The sequence below is a fragment of the Dama dama genome, chromosome 13, assembly GCF_033118175.1.
Source record: "Dama dama isolate Ldn47 chromosome 13, ASM3311817v1, whole genome shotgun sequence".
Classification (NCBI taxonomy): Eukaryota; Metazoa; Chordata; class Mammalia; order Artiodactyla; family Cervidae; genus Dama; species Dama dama.
Genome location: NC_083693.1, coordinates 16780101 through 16794569, shown reverse-complemented (window position 1 = coordinate 16794569; position 14469 = coordinate 16780101).

The window sequence follows — 14469 nt, the reverse complement described above, 5'->3', positions numbered from 1 at the left end:
ATGCATACTTCCAGAAACAAATAAACAAACACAGTGACTTTTCCACTGGTAGACTCTCAAAAGAAATTCTAAAGGCAGAAAGACATTGGTCCCAGAATAAAGAGAAAGAAGGAATGAAGAGCCAAGAAAGTTAGAAAATATGTGGCTAATTCTAAGCAAACATTGAGTGTATAAGAGAGTTTTGTGAAGTTTAAGAAAGAGACAGAGATTAAGGGGAAATTGTAGTGGCGGCCCCTCTTGATCTGAATCTTTGTGTAACAACAGACCATGTTTATAGCAAAACTGGTGACATGACATCCCCTCAAACCCTGAAACAGAAGTGGGCGGGGGAAAACCACAAATAATTCCAACATCTTTATGATTTTGGAGTCTGTGTGAAAAGAAAAAAGGAAGCAACAGAAGAGCATTTGAAATACCAGAGAACAGCAGACCCCAACTGGAAGCTACAGAAAACCTTGGAAAACCAGCTGAGAACAGCATCTGAAACTGAGAGGGGCCATCCTGGGCAAGTATAAGACTCGTGAACTCTGAAAGCTGACTTTCTAGGGCTCCTTCCACGCCCCACGCTGGGAAAATGCACTCCAATCCAATTACAATTAAGCCAGATGAGGACAATATAGATGAAGAAAAGAGAAGGCCCAGACCATATAGATGAAGGAAAGAGAAGATAAGCCATCTGGTTTTTGACTCCACACAAAAAGAGCAGAAGAGGGAACTTCATGATGTTAGAAAAAATTTTCTGAACCCCGTGTCCTACGTTGGAATGCTATAGCAAAACACCAGAAACTGGGTGGCTTATTGCTCACAGATCTAGAGGCTGGAAGGCTGAGGTCAGGGTGTTGAGCCTGCTCAGGGCCGTCCTACAGGCTGCAGACTGCTTGCTGTGTCCTCGGGTGGTGGAATGGGGAGAGATTTCTGCGGTATGTTTACGGGAGCACTAATCATGGGGGCTGAGCCTTCAAGACCCAATTATCTACCAAAGGCTGTACCCCCTGATGCCCCTGCGCTGGGATTTAGGATTTCATCATATAAACTGGGGGTAGGGGAGCAGAAATATGCAGTCTATAACATCCCGCTTGACTCTCAAAGTCAGGAAAATGAATTTCACTGAAAAGTTAGCAATTAAAAAATATGATCAACTTCTGGACAGAGTTAGAATTTAAAAAGAAAAAAGGAGAAACAAAGAAATTTAAAAACCTAAAAAGGTGTGCCCAGAAAATAGATAAAAATATAATTTCCTATTTCACATGAAGCGAAAATATTTAAGAAAATGATAAAAGATAGGAGAATACATAGAATGATAAAAATTTAGACATGAAGTGACAGAAATAGTTAAGAAATAATTAGAAATAAAAGAAAAAAATCATTTCAGAAATGAAGACTAAACTAGATGGAACATGAGAAAAAATGAGTAACAAATAATGCCTTACAAGAAACATAAGGTTAAAAAAAAAGTTTTCAAATTAAAAATGAAGAAAGAGATAAAAAGGATTTGGGAGAAAGTGACAGATGTTAAGGATATAAAAGAAGACTGAACAAATGAATAATAGAAGATCTGAAGAAGCAAGCCATGCAAGGGAACAAAACAAATACTGACGACTGTAATCCAAAACACTTGTCTAAAATTAGGGAAAAAATAATTTAAATTATATAGTCAATAGAAGATACCATGTACCTATGAACATCAACCAAATGTTACTAACACCTAGAGATATTCTGCTGTAATTATTGGTCTTTAAAGAAAAGATTCAAAAATTATTTGAACATCAGTAAAGAGAGAATGGAATTTTCCAGAGATAATACTAGATTACCATCAGACTTTTTAACAGCAGCACTTTAAGCCAGAATAAAAAAAGTCACATGTTTCTGAAAATGTACACCCAGCATTTGACATCCAGTAAAACTGAATTTCAAATATAAAAGCAAACTGTCATCAACATGCAAGACCTCAGTGAATATTGTTCCCATGAGCATTTTGAGAGATATTTACTAAAGAATAAGCTTCAGACAACCAAAATAACCTTCATGGATGTCAGAGTAGATGGAGAGGATTAAATTTGCAGTAACCTGTAGAACTAAAACTCAGTGATGGCTTAGACGGGGTGAGTATAGACTGTAATGTCGTGGGCTCTGCCAACTATAGTTATAGTACAACCGCAAATAGTAGAGATATGATGGAAAGGGCATATGCAAAAGGATTTATTTTGGTGTTCTAAATAATCATTAAATTCTATTAATTAATTAGGATATAATTATATATCCTATGTTAATATAATTAGGATAAAACAAATGACCAATTATGGGAAATTTTAAATATGTCATCCTTCGTATTTTTGAGAATCAGGATTCATGGTATAGAGGAGAGGAGGTCAGAGTGTAATGGAGAAGTTGAAGAAAATCTTGTTTTGAATTAGATTAGAAGTATCAATATTGACTCGTGATATTCTATCTTTAAATATATATTTGTACATCTGTGTACAGGACATGAAAAGAATGATATGCACCCGAATTAGAACTCAGAAGTGTGTGTGTGTGTGTGTGTGTGTGTGTGTTATATTTAGTTCCATTGATAAGAAAACCGTGACCAATCTAGAGCAACAGTTATTCCCAGTGCTGAGTTGTGGCCTTGAAGTTCTTTGTTGTTGTTGTTCAGTCTTTCAGTCGTGTCTCTTTGTGACCCCGTGGACTGCAACATGCCAGGCTTCCCTGTCATTCACTGTCTCTCGGAGTTTGCTCAAACTCATGTCCATTGAGTCAGTGATGCCATCCAACCAGCTCATCCTCTGTCGTCCCCTTCTCGTCCTGCCCTCAATCTTTCCCAGCATCGGGGTCTTTTCCAATGAGTTGGCTGTTCGCATCAGGTGGCCAAAGTATCAGAGCTTCAGCTTCAGCATCAGTTCTTCCAATGAATATTCAGGGTGAATTTCCTTTAGGATTAACTGGTTTGATCTCCGTGCTGTCCAAGGGACTCTCAAGAATCTTCTCCAGCACCACAGTTTGAAATCATCAGTCCTTCAGCGCTCAGCCTTCTTTATGGTCCAACTCACATCTGTACATGACCACTGAAAAACCATAGCTTCTTACTAAGAGGAAACAGAGGACTTGCAGAAGTGTCTGAATCTGAATCTGGGGCAGGAAATACACAAGCTGAACCTGGAGCATCTTATCATACCAGGTTGCAAGGAGTCTTTAAAGACTCTTAGTCTCATGTCAAAAGGACCCAGGAATCAACCTGAAGAGGCTCCCACTGGAACAATTTGAGCTTCAGTAAAAATAATGTTTAAATTCATGAGTTTATAATAATACTGAGGAAAAAAAGAATCAATCTCCCTTGGACAAAGACTGGAAACTAATTCATTATCTTGAAAACTGCTGAATAAAGGAAATCATTTCAGGATTTCCTGCCTTTCCTAAATGAATTATACCATTCTGGGGTAACCAGATAGTAGATGGAGAAGTGTATTCTTATAATAGTATTACAGCTATCAAGAAGCAAGAACAAAAATTATAGGATACCATCACTTTGCAACCCCCCCAACAAATTACTAGTTTTAAGCATTAAACATCAATAATTGCTAGCATCAAAAAGAGTGACAACTGGACATTATTTACCTCCTATAATCTTGCCAAACTCTAACTAGAGTCTTGCCAAAGGGATCATACCCAAATCTGACCCCACTACCCAATTTTCTGGAAATATAGAGGAAAGAGAAATATGCTGAACCACGAGGATGTGATTTTTAAAACTCCTGTGAAGCTTAACTACTCATCACACAGCCCAGGTTTTTTGAGACTGTAAGGAAAAGAAAAAGATGGAAAAGAGAACTTACGGATTGAAAGGAATATAAAAACAATTTAATGGGCAATGCAATGTTCTAGTGTCTGGGAGTGTGCATTTGGTTGATAAAACTACTTTAAAAGAAATGCAAGAAAATTATAAGTACTGAAATGAAGGTAGTAACCATGGACGTAGTGAGGAGGGGGTTATAACTGAGAAGGAGCATACAAAGTTGCTTCTGGGTGGTCAACAAAATTTTATTTCTGAACTGAATGGTCTTTTTCTTAAAAGTTTTGTTAAGCCACATATTTGATTCATGTGGCTTTCTGTCTTCTGAGTTTTATTTTACAGTAAGAGTATTTAAAAATAGATTGAACACATGGTAATAACGTTATATAAGGTTGGGAGAAGGGCAAGTGGTGATAAAGTGGTCTAAGGTCCCTATAATGTCTGGGAAGAGGGTAAAAGTGGTGATTAACTCTACACTTAAGTATCCATATTGTGGGTTCGATCCCTGGGTTGGGAAGATCCCTTGGAGAAGGGAAAGGCTGCCCACTCCAGTATTCTGGCCTAGAGAATTCCATGGACTTATAGTACATGGGGTCACAAAGAGTCGGATACGACTGAGAGACTTTCACTTTTTCACTTCACATACATATTGTAATTCTTAGAATAACAACTAAAGAAATAGAAATTGAATATAGAACTTTGAAAGCAGTAGAAGGAAAAAAATGGAATGATGAAATTAATCCAAAAGAAGGCAAGAAAGGAGAGGAAAGGAGGCATGCCACAGAGGTGTTGTCTGTGTCCCCCAAAAGGTATGCTGCAGTCCTAACTCCTGCTTGTGAGCAGGACATTATTTGGAAATTAGGGCTTTGCAGACATAATTAAGATGAGGTAATGCTGAAGCAGCATGGGTCTTAATCCAATATGATTGGTTTCCTTATAAGAAGAAAAAAGACACAGACACAGAGGTAACAAGAGAGGCAGAGATGAGAGTGATGCAGCCACAAACCAAGAAATGCCAAGGACCCACAGCCACTAGCAGAAATGAGGAGGATCTGAGTAAGGATTCTACCAGGAATCTCAGACGGAGTGTGGTCCTGCCAGCACCTGCATCTTGGAATTCTGGCCTCCAGAACTATGAAACAATAAATGTCTATTGTTTTAAGTCAACCAGTTTGTGATGCTTTGTTATGTAATGTGATGGCAAATTTTATGTGTCAACTTGACTAGGTCATGGGATAACTAGATATTTGGTCAAATATCACTCTAAGTGTTCTGGGTGAGATTTACGTTTGAATTAGATCAGTAGATCAAGTAGAGCAGATTACCCTCTCCACTGTGGTGAACGACTCATCTGACCCATGCAGATTGCCCTCTCCCCTGTGGGGGGGGACTCATCCAATCCATGCAGATTGCCCTCTCCACTGTGGGGGGAGGAGACTCATCCAACCCATTCAAGGTCGGAACAGAATAAAAAGCTGGGTAATAAAGAATTCTTTCTCTTTGACTGTCTTTGAGCTGGGTCATGGGTCTTCTGCCTTTGGACTTGGACTCAGACTGAAATTTATTTATTTATTTTCACTTATTTTTATTAGTTGGAGGCTAATTACTTCACAACATTGCAGTGGGTTTTGTCATACATTGACATGAATCAGCCATGGAGTTACATGTATTCCCCATCCTGATCCCCCCTCCCACCTCCCTCTCCACCCGATTCCTCTGGGTCTTCCCGGTGCACCAGGCCCGAGCACTTGTCTCATGCATCCAGCCTGGGCTGGTGATCTGTTTCACTATAGATAATATACATGCTGTTCTTTCGAAACATCCCCATTGCCTCTCCTGGGTCTCCAGCCTTCTGACTGCAGATCTTAGACTCTCAGTCTCCATAACTGCACAAGTCATTCACTACAGTAAATATAAAAAATAACATATTGTTCAGGTTCTTTTTCCCTGGAGAACCCAGACTAATAATGGCAGTCCTAGGAAACCAATACAAGATAGAATTATCAGCACAAAATAAGGGGCCAGATTTAACACAAAAATATCATAAAATATAAGTGGTTAAACACTTTAGTTAACTGACAAAGGTAGACTGATATTTTTCTCTATTTCAACATATGCCGCTTTTAAAAAAATGTTGAAAACAAAAGGTCACAAAAATTGAAAAAGATTAGAGCAATGACAAAAAGAAGTTGAGGTGGCCATATTAATAGCAGAAAAGATATGCAGTAAGTCCTAGCAGAGCTAAGATGATCACTTCATACTGATAAAAGGCTAAATTCATCAGAAAGATACAATAATTTAAAATGTATATGAACCTTATACATGAACGATTATATAGTGGAAGTGACAGACTCAAGAAGCTGATGTGGCCGTATTAAGGGACTAGATCTGATCGACAGAGTGCCTGAAGAACTATGGATGGAGGTTCGTGACATTGTATAGGAGGCAGTGATCAAGACCATCCCCAAGAAAAAGAAATGCAAAAGGGCAAAATGGTTGTCTGAGGAGGCCTTACAAATAGCTGAGAAAAGAAGAGAAACAAAAGGCAAAGGAGAAAAGGAAAGACATTCCCATCTGAATGCAGAGTTCCAAAGAATAGCAAGGAGAGGTAAGAAAGCCTTCCTCAGTGATCATTGCAAAGAAATGGAGGAAAACAATAGAATGGGAAAGACTAGAGATCTCTTCAAGAAAATTCGAGATACCAAGGGAATATTTCATGCAAAGATGGGCTCAATAAAGGACAAAAACAGTAGGGACCTAACAGAAGCAGAAGATATTAAGAAGAGGTGGCAAAAATATACAGAACTATCCAAAAAGGATCTTCATGACCCAGATAACCATGATGGTGTGATCACTCACCTAGAGCCAGACATCCTGGAATGTGAAGTCAAGTAGGCCTTAGGAAGCATCACTACAAACAAAGCTAGTGGAAGTGATGGAATTTCAGTTGAGCTATTTCAAATCCTAAAAGACGATGCTGTGAAAGTGCTGCACTCAATATGCCAGCAAATTTGGAAAACTCAGCAGTGGCCACAGGACTGGGAAAGGTCAGTCTTCATTCCAATTGCCAAGAAAGGCAATGCCAAAGAATGCTCAAACTACCGCACAATTGCACTCATCTCTCACGCTAGCAAAGTAGTGCTCAAAATTCTCCAAGCCAGGCTTCAATAGTACATGAACTGTAAACTTCCAGATGTCCAAGCTGGATTTAGAAAAGGCAGAGGATCCAGAGATCAAATTGCCAACATCTGTGGGATCATCAAGAAAGCAAGAGAGTTCCAGAAAAACATCTATTTCTGCTTTATTGACTATGTCAAAGCCTTTGACTGTGTGGAGCACAACAAACTGGAAAATTCTTCAAGAGATGAGAATACTAGACCACCTCATCTGCCTTCTGAGAAATCTGTATGCAGGTCAAGAAGCAATAGTTAGAACTGGACGTGGAACAACAGACTGGCTCCAAATCAGGAAAGGAGTACATCAAGTCTGTATATTGTCATCCTGTTTATTTAATTTATATGCAGAGTACATCATGAGAAATACTCGGTTGGATGAAGCACAAGCTGGAATCAAGATTGCTGGGAGAAATATCAATAATCTCAGATATGCAGGTGATGCCACCCTTATGGCAGAACGTGAAGAAGAACTAAAGAGCCTCTTGTTGAAAGTGAAAGAGGAGAGTGAAAATGTTTGCTTAAAACTCAACATTCAGAAAACTACGATCATGGCATCTGGTCCCATCACTTCACGGCAAATAGATGGGGAAACAATGAAAACAGTGAGAGACTATTTTCTTGAGCTCCAAAATCACTGCAGATGATGACTGCAGCCATGAAACTAAAAGACACTTGCTCCTTGGAAGAAAAGCTATGACCAACCTAGACAACATATTAAAAAGCAGAGACATTACTTTGCCAACAAAGGTACATCTAGTCAATGCTATAGTTTTTCCAGTAGTCATGTATGGATGTGAGAATTGGACTAAACAGCTGAGCACCGAAGAATTGATGCTCTTGAACTGTGGTGTTGGAGAAGACTCTTGAGAGTCCTTTGGATTGCAAGGAGATCCAACCAGTAAATCCTAAAGGAAATCAGTCCTGAATATTCACTGGAAGGAGTGATGCTGAAGCTGAAACTCCACTACTTTGGCCAGCTGATGTGAAGAACTGACTTACTGGAAAAGACCCTGATGCCACGAAAGATCGAAGGCAGGAGGAGAAGAGGATGACAGAGGATGAGATGGTTGGATGGCATCACCAACTCTATGGACATGAGTTTGAGCAAGCTCTGGGAGTTGGTGATGGACAGGGAAGCCTGATGTGCTTCAATCCATGGAGTTGCAAAGAATTGGACACAACTGAACGAATGAACTGAACTGAACTAATATGAACCTAGTATTATATCCTCAAAATACAAACAGTAAAAATTAACACATTTTATAGAGAAAGAGACAAACCCTCAAATCATGTTGGGGAATTTTTAGCAAAATGAATAAGCAGGTTTAAAAGATTCTTGGAATATATTAAAATGTTATACTATACACTATATTTGACATACATTATAATAATGCAAGTATGAGCAAATTAAAGAAATGTGCAGAATTGATCTCTTTCCTACCCTTTGTATGATCTCTTAGTCATAAAGCACATTAAAAATAATGATTAGATAATGAGATCAGAGAAGATGTTCAAATAATGTTACAATTTCCAAGAACAGTCTTTTAAACAGGGATTTATAACCACTGTCCTTTAAGATAAACATCACTGTAAGTGTGCATTGCTCCTGGAGACACTGACTAATGGTAAAATAAAGCCACTGTGATTCATTTGAAACTTTGAAACTTACATCCACTTTTCAGAAAATGGTGCTGGAATAGCTGAACATCCACATTAAGGGGACGGGAAAGAACCCTGACCCCTGCCTCAAAAAATGAATGTCAGAGGGATCCTAGACCTAATGTAGAAGCTAGACCTGGAAAGTGTGAAACTAGAAAACACGGAAGGCCATCCTCATAACCAGGAAATAGGATATATTTCCTAAATAGGTCACAAGAGACAACCCATGTAATAAAACCTTTAGTAAATTGAATTTTATCAAAATTTAAAACTGCCTATCAAAAGGCACCATTAAGGAAATGCAGAGGCAAACTGTAGAGTGAGATAAAATATTTGCAGTGCATTCTAAGAATAGACCCAAAATATATAAAGAACTCCTTTGTCAATAATTAAAAAATCAATTTTTCTTTTTAAAAAAAATTTTTATTGGAATGTAGTTGATTTACAGCATTGTATGACTTTCTGCTGTATAGCAAAATGAATCAGTTTCACACACACATATATATACTCTTTTTTAGATTCTATTCTACAGGATGCAGAGTAATTGAGTAGTGATACAGAGTCCTGAGTAGAGTCCTCTGCACTAAACAGCAGGTTCTCATTAGTTACCTGTTTTATTTATAGCTGTGTATTTATGGCAATCCCCGTCTCCCAATTTATCTCACCCCTTTTCCCCCTTGGTAGTAATAGTTTGTTTTCTACTTCTGTGACTCCATTTCTGTTTTGTAAATAGATTCATTTGTACCATTTTTTAGGTTCCACATGTAAGTGACATGTGACATTCATCTCTGTCTTACTTCACTTAGTATGACAATCTGTAGGTCTATTCATGTCACTGAAAATGGCATTATTTCACTCTTTTTTATGGCATAGTATATATATATATATATATAGACACACATAAGAATGAAATAATATATGTATATAATGTATATATATACCACATCTTCTTTATCCTTTCCTCTATGGATGGACACATTTAGGATGCTTCCATGTCCTGGCTATTGCATTCAATAAACAGTGCTGCAGTGAACATTAGGGTACACGTATCCTTTAGAGTTATGGTTTTCTGTGGATATATGCCCAGGAGTGGGATTGCTGGATCATGTGGTAACTCTATTTTTAGTTTTTTAAGGAACCACCATACTGTTCTCCACAGTGGCGGTACCAATTTACATTCCCACCAACAGTGTAGGAAGGTTCCCTTTTCTCCACACCCTCTTTGGTATTTATTGTTTATAGATTGTTTTGATGACGGTTGTTTTGACCAGTGTGAGATGATACCTTATTGTAGTTTTGATTTGTATTTCTCTGATAATTAGTGATGTTGAGCATCTTTTCATGTGCCTCTAGGCCATCTGTATGAAAAAGACAGTCAATATTTTAAAAGGGGCAAAATATGTGAACAAATACTTCACAAAAGAAGATACGGAAATGATCAATAAATATATGTGCCATATTACTCAACAGGGAAATGCAAGTTAAAATTTAATGTGATACCAACAGACACCAACTAGAATGATTAAAATTTAAAAGACCAAGCTCAAGTGTTAGTGGGGATTTGGGCAACTGAACTCATCCATCTCTAGTGGGAGTATAAACAGGAAAGCTGTTTGGCAGTTTCTAATAAAATTAAACATATACCTACTCTGTGAAACTTATTCAACAACCTTTATAGCAATGTTATTTATAATTTCCTACAACTGGAAACCAAACGTCTAACCAGAAGAATGGTTAAACAAATGTGATTTATTTATATATGTGTACATTGGAATAATACAACGCAGCAAAGACAAAGGATGAAGTATTGATACATGCAACAACCTGAATTTATCTAAAAAATATTGAGTAAAAGAAGGCAGACATAGACGAGGTATGATTAGTTTAACTAATCCGTGATAGTAGAGGTCAGAACAGCAGTTACCTCTGAAAGTTTTTTTGACAGGAAAGAGGAACAGTGGAGCTTTCTGAGGCTCAGAAGATGTTCTGAATATTGATCTGGGTCACAGGTACACTGGTAGGTGTGAAGGTAAAACTTCATTCTGTTGTACAAGTAAAGCTTCTGTGTCTTAGTGGACAAAAATAAACAAAATCTAGAACACAAAATCTAGTTGTAGAAGGTACACTTCTACAACTTCCGCAGCAACCTTTAATAAAATAACCTATCCAAACTTGAAAATATTTCACTAGGTGTAATAGTTTAGAACTGTCTCGAAGTTTTTTTGGTGCAAATGATCAAAACTCACATGCCATGTATGAATACTTGTTCTTCTCACATAAAAATAGCGGGAACAAAACAAAGAAAAATAAAGACAAACTAAAATACATTCATTTGTCAGCAAACACTGCTGAAAGTCATAGAGCATATTGCTGAAGATTTGAAAGTACAAGTATTTGAAAATATGCAATATGGGACATTTGTTGTACAGTTGGATGAAAGTACTGTGGTTAATTTTACATGTATCAGTTCATGGTATTTGCTAAATTCTGTTTCAATGATGAAAACATACAGAATTGAGTTGTTTGAAACTATTAAAAGTAAGATGTAGCAGAGAAGACATGCTGTCAATAGTATTATGACTTTAGTAAAAATGATGTTTTGTGGGAAAATGGTATAGATGTAACCATATCAGGAATGGTTACATTGATTGTAATTTTTAAATCAAAGTTCCAGGGTCGGGTTTCAGAGCTAGCACTGCAAATGAAGACCAGTCATTGCATCACACACAGGCAAAGCATTGCATGAGAGAAGTGAAAGGCAAAGGTGTACAAAGTGATTCAAGGTGTCATCACTGTGGTTAATTTTACGAAAAGGAGTTTAAATGTAGTCAAATCTTTATACAAAGGTACAATACCAGGTGGTGACCTTAAGAAACAGGTGTTGTCTTTTTTAACAAAAGGAAAAATATTTCAGATTTTCTGACCTTTTCTGGGATGACAAGTGGCTTTAAATAATATAGATACATAGCAGGTAAAATTGAAGAAAGAAATGGATTACATCTGTATCTTCAAGAAAAGGTGCCACTTGGAACTATGAGTTAGAAATTAACTGCTTTTTGAAAGAAACATGGTACAAGGAGATCATTTTGAAACAGATATTTTAAAATATTTTCAACATGTTGTGATTTCAAATTTGTTACCAAAAAAACATATCTGTGGTCACAATAAATTTGTCTAGGTATGTATTTTAAAATGTTTATTTTTCAAATGAAATATTTAATTGGGTTTTGTGCTGAATTATTCAAATATAAAACTGCATTATCGTTTAACAGGTATAGAATTTCAGTTTGCAAGATGGAAAATTCGGGAGATTGGTTGCAAAGCATGTAAATGTATTTAACGTTACTGCACTGTTCCCTTGAAAGTGGTTAAGGTGGTGGATTTTAGGTTTTGTGTATTCCATCACAATTAAAACAATATAAAAGTGCAATACCTTCCAAGTCTGTTTCAAGAAAAACTGATTAACATCAAAGGAGAATCACTAAATACATTTCACTTAAAAGTTTTGAACAGACTGATGGGTGGGGCTGAAAATGGAAATCATGATTCGCTAACTGCTGACTATGACCAATGCTGTTTGTCATATGACCAATGCTATGACCATGCTGTTTGGCTTGGAATCAGGCATCTTTCAAAACTGTCTTGTACAACTCAATCATTATTAAAACCCAGTATAGGTGGCTCATACGGTAAAGAATTCACCTGCAGTGAGGGAGACCTGGGTTCTATCCCTGGGTTGGGAAGATCCCCTGGAGGAAAGCATGACAACCCACTTCAGTACTTTTGCCTGGAGAACCCCCACGGACAGAGGAGCCTGGCGGGCTACAGTCCATGGGATCACAGAGTCGGACATGACCGAGTGACTAAGCACAGCTCAGCACATACAAGTAAACTAAATTTAGAACCAGACTTTCACATTACAGAGTAGGAAACCAATAAAACAAATTATGAAATATTTTCAATCACATGGCTTTGAAATATTAATAATTAATCTAATATTTTACTGATAAAAGATTTTTAGTTTTGTTGATAAAATGAAAATTAATTTAAACAGGTTTATTCCATCTGTTGCTCATCCTTTTAAAAGTCTATTACTGCAGGCATAGTTATGATTATTATGGTAGAACATGATATATGTTGGAATGAATGAGCACAGACATGTAGATATTGGAGGTGCAGCCTCAAAGTATTTTCCTGATGGGAGTGCTCAGTCAAAACACAGACTGCCCTTCCAAAGGCTGGCAGACCCTGCCCTTATCCTCAGACTCATCTTCTTAGAGGAAATTCTCCCTCATTTTGGATTGTATAACACCCCACCCCATTCTTAATAGCACCGACTCTCTTCTAGGGTGTTCCCTGGGTGGTCTTTCTCTGGGAGGGGGCGGCCAGTGCCCAAAAGCTGGACCTCTCTGTCCAGCCTGAGGTCAGCTAGGGAACAAGCAAATGGGATCTAGGACTTTGGATCTTGAGGAGAGAACATAAAGATATGGGCTAGTTGGAGTATATATCTAACCCCAACGATCCTCCCAAAGGTCTGCTGTGTCTTATCCCAACACCAACACTTATACTCACAACTCTCCATTCCCCAGCTGTTCCAAGATCTCCCCATCTCAGTAAATGGCATCTCATTTGGCCAAACACCTAGGTGTTGTTCCTGACTCCTCTCTTTCCCTTCAAACACGAATCCCATTAGTACTGTCAGCTCGGCCTCCAAAGACAGTCTCGAGTCTGGTCACTTCTAACTTCCTGCTGTAATGGCTCCCTACCCCCATAACCTGTTGCTGGGACCCCTAGAGTAACCTCTTACCGGGGCATTTTCCTTGGGCCTCTATGATCCATCCTCCACACAGAAGTCAGAGTGACCCTTCCAATAAGTACACCAGATTGCATCAGTCCCCCTCTTCAAATCCTTGCCAGAGGCTTGCCATTTCACTCAGAGTCCACCATCCCCACCATTAGGCCAGCAAGAGAGCACCCTCCTCTGCCCATCTGCTGGGACGCTCTTCCACCAGGCTACCTGCCTCCTCCCTGGCTTCACTCAGGGTCTCCTCCGAGGGCTCCACTGGAAAGGACTTCCCTGTCCCCCCATCTTAAATGGAACCCATGCTCGACACATCCCTGTGCCCTCCTCAACTGCTTTCACAAGCCCTCCTCACTCGTCACGTTTAGGAGCACTGTCCACAGCGCTCACACCATGTGTGGCGCATCGTGGGCACTCAGTAAGTGCATGAGGGATGAAAGAACAGGGGATTCCTGCTGCCTGGAGCCCTCGGGGTCCTAGTCCAGTTCTCAAACCTGTTCCCCCCGCCTGCGGGGCTCGGAGAGTATCCCAGTGACTGTCCTTCTTGCTGAAGAGGGCCAGCGTTCCAGTCTGGCATTTGCTCCCAGGAACCCTTATGCACAGCCTCTTGAAAACAAACGCCCTTGTTTCTTCCTCATGTTCTTCGTATGCTTCAACCTCCTCTTGGGCTGGGAGGGCAACAGCAGCAGGCCCAGCGAGGGTCCCCTCATTCTGTCCTTGGCGGAGGTGTGGGGGGATACGGGGTAGGGAGGCCGAGAGCAGGGGTCCCACTGACTTTAATCCCTGCTCACTCAAACACCACCTCATCAGGCCCAGCTAGCACCTTCTCTCATCTGGACCATTCTTCCCGGGCAAGAACCCCCTACCCAATCTTGTCTTGTGACTCTGACCCTCTCCACATCACACTCCACACTGCAGCCAGGGACTCCTAATGATGGGAGCCGCCCACCTCCGGAAAGCCCTCCCAGGCTCCAGGTAGCTCTCAGCCTCCCAGCTCCTCCGTCCTCCCAGAGCAGCGCACCAGCAGGGCAGTGCTCTGACCTCCT